This window comes from Hyperolius riggenbachi, chromosome 8 (genome assembly GCF_040937935.1).
Source record: "Hyperolius riggenbachi isolate aHypRig1 chromosome 8, aHypRig1.pri, whole genome shotgun sequence".
Classification (NCBI taxonomy): domain Eukaryota; kingdom Metazoa; phylum Chordata; class Amphibia; order Anura; family Hyperoliidae; genus Hyperolius; species Hyperolius riggenbachi.
The window spans coordinates 203,864,327-203,874,063 of NC_090653.1; positions in this window are offsets into that span (position 1 = coordinate 203,864,327).

Below are 9,737 nucleotides of genomic sequence, written 5' to 3' on the forward strand. Positions count from 1 at the left end.
AGGGAGGGTTCTGTGTAAGAGTAGGCTTAGGTATAGTTTTAGTAAAATTTTAGTAATAATTACTAATGTTTTTACAACACTTATTACGAACGTAGTTATATTTATATCATCGTTATAAAGAATATTTTCAGATTTTATTTTAAGAACAAACCGTAAATGAAGGTTATTCACAATAATATAGAATTATAACAATTAAACATATATTATTGTTTTTTTCATAAACGTAATTATAAGTTTAACTTTAGAAACAGTGAAGATTAACGTTTTCACAATTTCCGACTTCATAAACATTATTTAATGATTTATAATTTTGTTAAACCTTATTTGTAAACGCAATATAGCACACTATTTTTATAAACCCTATTAATGATTAATTATTATTTAGAGTTTACACCCCGTGCCCCTTTTGTCCGGGCGCCCTTTTTGTACGTACGCATTCAACCTACTAGGTTGAATTTAGCACTCCTCATGCAGCCTTTGGATACATTTATGTCTCCGAGTACTTTCAAAGACGAGCACCTCTGTACTGCGCATGCACGAGTCCAGGCTTGCACATGCGCAGCACAGATGTGCTGATTTTTGGAAGTACTCAGGGACACAGATACTTCCGAAAAATGCAATACCTCTGAAGGTTGCTCAAGCTGTGCCGGAGACCTAGAAGAATGGGTAACTTCCAGCGGCGGCAGTACTGTAATGACAGGCCGGAGAGCAAACCGGAAAGCCTCTATGGTATCCAGAGCATTCTTTCTACATAGGTATGTATAAAAAAAATATTTTTAGCTTCATATTTTTTAAACCACTTTATGCCATGGGCTGAAGGGTATACATGGATTCGCACATGCACACGTGCACGTCAGCATGGTATACCTTATGTCAGTATAAAGCACATTATATTTATTGACTGTTTCTATTTAGACCAGATGTCTGGTCCTTGTAATCCAGCAGGCTTGTGCCACTACATGTATTTAATTATCTAGCTCTCTCCTTTCGGCTACAGGCTGACAACCGCAGGGATTGCTCTCTGATTATCTGATTACTTGGCTGCTCAGGACTGCAAAGTGAAGTGGTTATCCTGCACCAGCTGAGAACAACTGTGATCTCCACACATGGACAAATTGTTCCAAAGCCTTTTAAGCTGTTCATTGTCATATTACTCTTTAAGCCACCAGATCCAGTGTGGATTATTCCTTACTGAGTTATTACATCTCTCATTTACCTGCACAGGGAGTGCCCATCGTTTGTTTTTGTCCCTCTCTCTGTCTTTCTCACGCTCTCCATTTCTCTACCCACAAGTCCCTAACTTCACCAGCTCCAGCACATCTACACATGGATATTGGGCCATAATCCCTTATTGGTAGTAAGGTTAGAGTTGGGTTAATAAAAGTGTGTGAATCATAAGGAAATTCAACCCTCTGTATTACTGAGGGGCAGCCAGGGGAGTGCTTTGGGGTGAAGCACCCCCTAAAATTCTCCAAGCACCCCTAAAGCACCCCCCAGCGTGAACTGACTTTTGGCGTGTAATAGACGCCATGTCAGTTCACCGGCAGCAGCAGCCCGCAGTTCCGGCACCGGCAGAGCAGGGCTACGGTAAAATGGCGTCCAAAGGCCTGTTCTGGAGACCTTGAGTCTGCAGTGCAGGGCTTGAGGCGCCATTTTCCCGTAGCCCTGCTCTCAGTGCAGGAGTTTCAGTTGCTGGCTGGCAGAGGATCGTGGGAACTGCGCGCCGGACGGAGGCTGGGACGGGAGGTCTTCTGCAGGTGAGTACTTTTTTTTTTTTAATAGCCGGTGTATTTTCTGGGCAAGTCTGCCACATGATGGAATGTATTTTCTGGCCAGGTCTGCTACATGATTGAAGTGTTTTCTGATGAAGTCTGCTACGTGATTGAAGTGTTTTCTGATCAAGTCTGCCACATGATTGAAGTGTTTTCTGGTCAGGTCTGCCACATGATTGAACGTGTTTTTTGGTCAAATCTGCCGACATGATTGAACGTATTTTCTGGGCAAATCTACTTACATTACGTGTATTTTCATGAGAACAATTATGTGAATTTTCTGGGGAAAGGGTCACCAAAACTGGTGCCCACTGTCTTTGGGTTTCACTTTTAAAGGGAACCCGAGGTGAGAATAATATTGAGGTCGCCATATTTATCTCCTTTTAAGCAATACCAGTTGTCTGGCTGCCGTGCTGGTCCTCCTTCTCTAAGTGTGAACAAGCGTGAAAGAAACCAAATGCTGAAGCCTAAGGACTTGTTCCCACTATCAGCATTTGCAAAAAAATTTTTAAGCGCAAGCGATTTAGGAAATCGATCTGAAAGCGCTTTTGCAATGATTTCCTATAGGAGTGTTCATATATAAGCGTTCCACTTTCTGTTGAATCGCAAACGCGCTACCTGTACCATTTTCTGAGTGTTTGCTCTTCAATAGAAAGTATAGGGAAATCGCAAAGCGCTTGAAAAAGTGCTTTAAATGGTGATTTCCTGGCGATTTTATGAATAAATACATTGTATTTATTCATTTCTGGGTACAAGAGTTCACTTCTTTACTAACGTTAGGTAGTGAAAAATCCATCGCTCCACAAATGCGCTTAGAAAGATGCTTATAAAAGCACTTTTCTAAGCGCGAATTAGAAAAAAAGCTCTTCAAAAATCACAGTATAAATTGCTCAAGGCTTGTGATAGTGCTGGCGATTTATAATGTGAACAAGGCCTAAGGGCTGGAACCCACAGGAGCGCTTTTGGCAGCGTTTTGGCAGCACTGCGATACGCTAGCAGTTTGCCAAAACGCTGGGCTAATGTTAATGGATGGGTCAACTTCCACAGGAGCGTTTGCGTTTCCCAGAAACGCAAACGCAGGACCTGCAGCATTTTGGGAGCGTTAGCGCTTCAATGTAAAGTATTGAAACGCTAGCAGAAACGCTCAGCAAAACCTAAACTGAGCGGTTTTGCTAGCGTTTTGCGGTTCAGCACACTGTAACAAAATTAAAAATAATTAACAGGACCAATCAGGATAAAAACGCAAAACGCAAAACGCTACACACCCGCTGGGCAAAAAAATACAATGTTGCAAAACACGACCAAAAACGCGCATGAATCCGCTTGCAAACCGCTCAGACAAAACACTAGCGGTTGCGTTCTGCGTTTGCTGATTTCAGTGGGTTCCAGGCCTAAGACTATTTTCACACTGGTGCATTGCATCAGACAGTGTTATCACTCTGCTAACATAATGCAATTATATTGGAATGGTATGTTCACATTGGCACATTAGCAGGGCAGTGCGATGGATCCATTGGCATAAGCATCTTGGCATGCAGTTTGGTACTGTATAACATGCATGATAACAGTTACAGGGAAGCCAACTTTCTATGGACTGTGTGCTATACTGTATGCATCACACCACACGTGACTTTTCCCCTCCCATGCATTTGGATCCTGTTTTTCCTGGAAACACAATGCACAAAATAACCTAAGGCCTTGTCAGCAGCTCTGATGAGGATCTCTCAGATATTGCAAAATAGCAGATTTTTTTCACAATGAGTGCCTTGAGCATTTTATTTTGCTATTATTAGGAGTGAGTATAGGAATGTCACTATCAGGGGCGGACATACGGCCGTGCAGGCCGTGCCGCCGCACGAGGGCGTTCCGTTGCTTCAGGGGCCCATTAAGTATTGCTGGGTTTTTTTTGTTATTTATTTTTTTTATTATTATTATTTTTCCTGGGGGGGCCCCGACTCCTATCCTCCCCCCTTCACCTTGGGGCCCCCTTCATGCGGCGGGAGAGCTGAGCTGCAAATACAGGAAGGCTCCGGGGTTCCAGCGGGCACTAGAGGCTCAGCCGCTTGGTCTCCGCTGTCTCCTCTCCTCTGTATACTGCTCGCTACTAAACCAGGAAGTAGCAAGCGATATACAGAGGAGAGGGCACAGCGGAGACCAAGCGGCTGAACCTCTAGCGCCTGCTGGAGCCCCGGAGATTTCCTGTATTTGCCGCTCGGCTCTCCCGCCGCGCATACCGGGAGGGCCCCCCCCCCCCGAGGTGAGGGAGGGAGGATAGGAGTCGGGCCCCTCACCCGGCTAGCTACCTACCCACCCAGGACATGGGGGCCCACAATTGCAATTTTGCACAGGGGCCCACTGCTCGCTGTGTCCGCCACTGGTCACTATAGTGGTAATTCTGTCAAAATACAGCTGATTGAAATCTACTCCCTGTTTGAAGCCTCTTATCCCTGCCAGGGCATAGATTTCAATCTCCTGTTGCCATGCACCCACGCTGCTATCACCGCTTTGTCGCAGTTGCACTCAGCTGCCCTATGACATCTAAGTTCCATGTGCCCCAGACACATCCGAAAAAAAAAAAAAAAGATTCTGGTCCTTATGAGGCCAGAGCCTGCATGTCCCCACGAAGTTCAATGACAAGTGAAGTGAGAGGGATATGGAGGCTGCCATATTTTATCCTTTACTGGCTATCCTGCTGATACTCTGCCTCTAATACTTTTAGCTATAGACCCTGAACAAGCATGCAGCAGATCAGGTGTTTCTGAGATTATTGTCAGATCAGACAAGATGCATGGCTGTATGTTTGTTTCTGGTGTGATTCAGACACTACTGCAGCCTAACAGATCAGCGGGATTACCAGGCAACTGATAAATAAATGGAAATAAATATGACAGTCTCTGTTTCCCTCTCGCTTCAGAGTAAAAGAAATATATGTGTTTGAATCTCGGCTTCAACATCATAATTACATTTTGATTTATTAAAGGATACCAAAGTCCAAATGAATATGAGAGACTGGGGGAGCAGGCCTGACCTGGCCGACCAGAAAGAGGGTGGTGGGAGGGCATTTAGGAGGATCAGAGGGGCAAATTGGAAAACGGGGGAGTGGTGAGCAATCAGGACAGCTCATCATACATGCCTGCTCCCCCATATATGTATCCTTTAAGTAAAACTTTAGGCAGATGTTCTTAGTGAAATGAAGAAGGGTGAAAATACAACTAAAATGTTTGAAACAGAGTCACAAGTACACTGTTGCGGTGGCAGATTCAGTGAATATCTAAAGCAGTTAATTAGAGTGACATATTCAGCATGAGGCTTAGTAAAGGGATATAGGTTATTATGAGGTTTGATGGTCTGTTGCAACTGATCTTTTGTACTTGTCTTCTCTTACAAAAACAAACACCTACTTAAAAGTAACTAGAAATATTCCTGCCTTTGGGTCATGGTGTGCTGAACCCTCATATCAAATCACTTTTTCCTCAATATATGTAAAAATAGTGTGCTGTATTGCTAGGTGTAGATTTGGTTGTTACGGAACCAGAATTTTATGTTTTCTAATCTAGAACATCAGTGCTGCTCCTAGTATACTTTATATGCGGACTGATGCTAGCAGCTCGAAAACAAGGCCCGTAAATATAAAAGGATTTTTAATTTCCTCTTGCTATATGAACCTGTCATAAGCATACAACAGAAAAAAAGATCTGCTAGAAAAATGGGTTAATTAAATTACTGAAAGTGATATTTAACTAAACACAAAAACAACCCAGAGTGATTAATGAAGGGAAAACACAGGCAGGAATTCTTAACTGGAATGAGGTGTGTGATTGAAGGTAACCTTGAAGATGATGGAGAGTCATGTTGTGAATGAGATAGTGTTGGTTAAATGAGAATAGACTGATTTTTCTGCTGTATTAAGAGGGAGAGATCAACTTCTGCTAACACATCAGGAGATCAGAATACTATCGGGCAAGCAAATAATGTATTTCCTTACTGAAGCACAAAAGGGGACATTTATGATCAGTTGAGTTATTAAAAACAAACAAAAATAAAACCTCAGTTAAAGGGAAAAGTGATTATCAGCTGAAGCCACACCTCTTTTTTGACTGGCAGCAGGGCCGGTTCTAGGACTTTTTGCTGCCTGAAGCACACTTGTGAGGATTGGTCGAGATAGAGGAAGTTAGCAAGTAGTAGAGTTTCTGAGGACTTAAGAATTTGTCCATATTTGTCCTATATTTTTGCAAAAACTACAATGGGTTGCACAATGAATCGCACCTAATAAAAGCCCTGGAATCTGCAATTGTGTCAGGAGCTGATTGTGCAGGAGTGGAGCTGTGCGTTTAGGTGGGTGGGGGAGAAATTTACTGCTTAGCTTCTTGTGCCCATATTTTAAATGTGCCTAATTGCCTAATTTAAAGTAATGTTCTATGAAAAAAACTTTACACTTTATACATCTGTAATATTTAGATGTTTAAAGTGGAGGAGCTTTCCATCCATGGGCGTCCACACGTTGGGCAAAATGGGGCACTTGCCTCTCCCTGGCCGTCAGACGCCCCCTCCGGCACCTGCTGTGTCCTGTTGTCTGTGCTGCCTATCAAAAATGATCGAGGCACTAGCCGCAGTGTTAAATTAAAATTTAGGGACAGTCAGTAAAACAGAGACCAAAACCGTGCTGTCCTTAACGCCAGTTATTTTCCTGCATGTGCCGGTAAAAAGTAGAAAAATAGTTCCCTTCCCTGATCAGAGCGCAGCCTCCATCTTAGCCTCTTCACAAGACACTAGTCGTCTGGTTACTCCGCCCCTTCCCAGCCACATCAGCTCAATCAGGGGAGGTGCCCCCTTGTTTGAACTCAAGCACACTTTGCGGTGATGGAGACAGCTTTTAAAGTCAGGAGGCTGCGAAAGAATGCTGCACACTCCTGCTGTCACAGCTTTCCGGAGGAACAGAGCCATCTACAGCGCACGTGCAGCAAGCAGTGCACTGTCCCATGCACTGTCCCGTCCTGCTGCTGCTAAGAGGGAGGCTCTGCCACAGACCTGTACAACCCTGCAATGTCTCTGGCTCTGCAAACTGTGAGTACTAATCACAGGGACACTGACAGGACTGTGTGCAGTGAACTCACTCTGCACAGAGATAGGAGGAGGTGGACCTCTGGGCTGGGTCCAGACGTAGAGAGGTTGCTAAGATGGTCTGTAGCAGCTGGTGGTCTAGTTATCTTCCCCTGTTGCCATGCGCCTTGTCTTCCTGGTCTTCTTTCTCTTTTCCCAGCTGTCATTTGCCTCCCAGCTGTCCCTTTCTCACTGCCTTTCTTCTGTCTCTCTGCTGTCTCTCTGGTGTCTCTCTCTCTCTCTCTCTTGCTCTTTCCCTCTCTTTCTGGTCTCTCTCTCTCTCTCTCTGCCTTTCTGCTGTGTGTGTGTGTCTCTCTCTGTCTTCCTGTTGTGTCTCTCTCTCTGCCTTCCTGCTGTCTCTCTCTCTGCCTTTCTGCTGTCTCTCTCTCTCTGTCTTTCTGCTGTGTGTGTGTGTCTCTCTCTCTCTGCCGTCAGATACCCCCTCCGGCACCTGCTGTGTCCTGTTGTCTGTGCTGCCTATCAAAAATGATCGAGGCACTAGCCGCAGTGTTAAATTAAAATTTAGGGACAGTCAGTAAAAAAGAGACCAAAACCGTGCTGTCCGTAACGCCAGTTATTTTCCTGCATGTGCCGGTAAAAAGTAGAAAAATAGTTCCCTTCCCTGATCAGAGCGCAGCCTCCATTTTAGCCTCTTCACAAGACACTAGTCTTCTGGTTACTCCGCCCCTTCCCAGCCACATCAGCTCAATCAGGGGAGGTGCCCCCTTGTTTGAACTCAAGCGCACTTTGCGGTGATGGAGACAGCTTTTGGAGTCAGGAGGATGCGAAAGAATGCTGCACACTCCTGCTGTCACAGCTTTCCGGAGGAACAGAGCCATCTACAGCGCACGTGCAGCAAGCAGTGCACTGTCCCATGCACTGCCCCGTCCTGCTGCTGCTAGGAGGTAGGCTCTGACACAGACCTGTACAACCCTGCAATGTCTCTGGCTCTGCAAACTGTGAGTACTAATCACAGGGACGCTGACAGGACTGTGTGCCGTGAATTCACTCTGCATAGAGATGGGGGGGAGGTGGACCTCTGGGCTGGGTCCAGACATAGAGAGGTTGCTAAGATGGTCTGTAGCAGCTGGTGGTCTAGTTATCTTCCCCTGTTGCCTGCGCCTTGTCTACCTGGTCTTCTTTCTCTTTTCCCAGCTGTCTTTTGCCTCCCAACTGTCCCTTTCTCACTGCCTTTCTTCTGTCTCTCTGCTGCCTCTTTGGTCTCTCTCTCTCTCTCTCTCTCTCTTTCTCTCCCTTCCTGGTCTCTCTCTCTCTCTCTCTGCCTTTCTGCTGTGTGTGTGTGTCTCTCTCTCTCTCTCTGCCTTCCTGCTGTATCTCTCTCTGCCATTCTGCTGTGTCTCTCTGCCTTTCTGCTGTCTCTCTCTTGCTGCCTTTCTGCTTTCTCTCTCTCGCTCCCTTTCTGCTGTCTCTCTATCGCTCCCTTTATGCTGTCTCTCTATCGCTCCCTTTCTGCTGTCTCTCTATCGCTCCCTTTCTGCTGTCTCTCTATCGTTCCCTTTCTGCTGTCTCTCTATCGCTCCCTTTCTGCTGTCTCTCTATCGCTCCCTTTCTGCTGTCTCTCTTGCTCCCTTTCTGATGTCTCTCTCTCACTCCCGTTCTGCTGTCTTTCTCTCTCTGCTGTGTGTCTCTCTCTCTGCCTTTCTGCTGTCTCTTTCTCTCTCTCTCTGCCTTTCTGCTGTCTCTTTCTGCTCTCTCTCTCTGCTGTGTCTCTCTTTCTGCCTTTCTGCTGTGTCTCTCTCTGCCTTTCTGCTGTGTCTCTCTCTCTGCCTTTCTGCTGTGTCTCTCTTTCTGCCTTTCTACCGTCTCTCTCTCTCTGCCTTTCTGTTGTGTGTGTGTCTCTCTCTCTGCCTTCCTGCGGTGTCTCTCTCTGCCTTTCTCTCTCTCTCTGCCTTTCTGCTGTCTCTCTAGCTCCCTTTCTGCTCTCTCTCTCTTTCTGTCTCTCTCTCTCTCTCTCTGCCGTGTCTCTCTCTCTCTGCCTTTTTGCTCTCTCTCTCTCTCTCTCTCTCCCTGCCTTTCTGCTGTCTCTCTCTCTCTCTCTCTCCACCTTTCTGCTGCATGTCTCTCCCTCTGCCTTTCTGCTGTGTGTGTCTCTCACTCTGCCTTTCCACTGTCTCTCTCTCTCTCTCTCTCTGTCAGTGCCTTTCTACTCTCTCTCTCTGCCTTTCTGCTCTCTCTATCTCTCTCTCTATCTCTCTGCCTTTCTGCTGTCTCTCTCTCTCTCTGCCTTTCTGCTGTGTGTCTCTCTACCTCTGCCTCTCTGATGTGTCTCTCCCTCTGCCTTTCTGCTGTGTGTGTGTCTCTCTCTCAGCTTTTCCGCTGTCTGTCTCTCTTTCTCTCTCTCTCTCTCTGTCTTTCTACTCTCTCTCTGTCTCTCTCTCTCTCTCTCTGTCAGTGCCTTTCTACTCTCTCTCTGCCTTTCTGCTGTCTTTTTTTTTCTCTCTCTCTCCCGTTCTGCTGTCTCCCTCCCTCTCTGCCTTTCTACTGTGTGTGTGTCTCTCTCTCTCAGCGTCTCAGCTGTCTCTCTCTCTTTCTCTCTCTACCTCTCAGCTGTCTCTTTCTCTGCCTTTCTGCTGTCCTCTCCACCCACTGGCACCCTCCTCCCGCCCATTGTCACCCTTTGCCACCCACTGGCACCCTCCTGCAAAATCTGGGGTGTGGCTTAAGGCCACACATGCCGTCCCTGTCACTACCCAAACTTGGGGGCACCTGTGTCGGAGGCACTCACAATCTAAACCCTACCATAGTCCTAGTATAATGTTCCACCATTGCTAAGTTCATGTAAATTTGGCTCCACCTGTGACCACACCCACATTGTGTTTTATGGTCACACCCATTTTTGGTCTT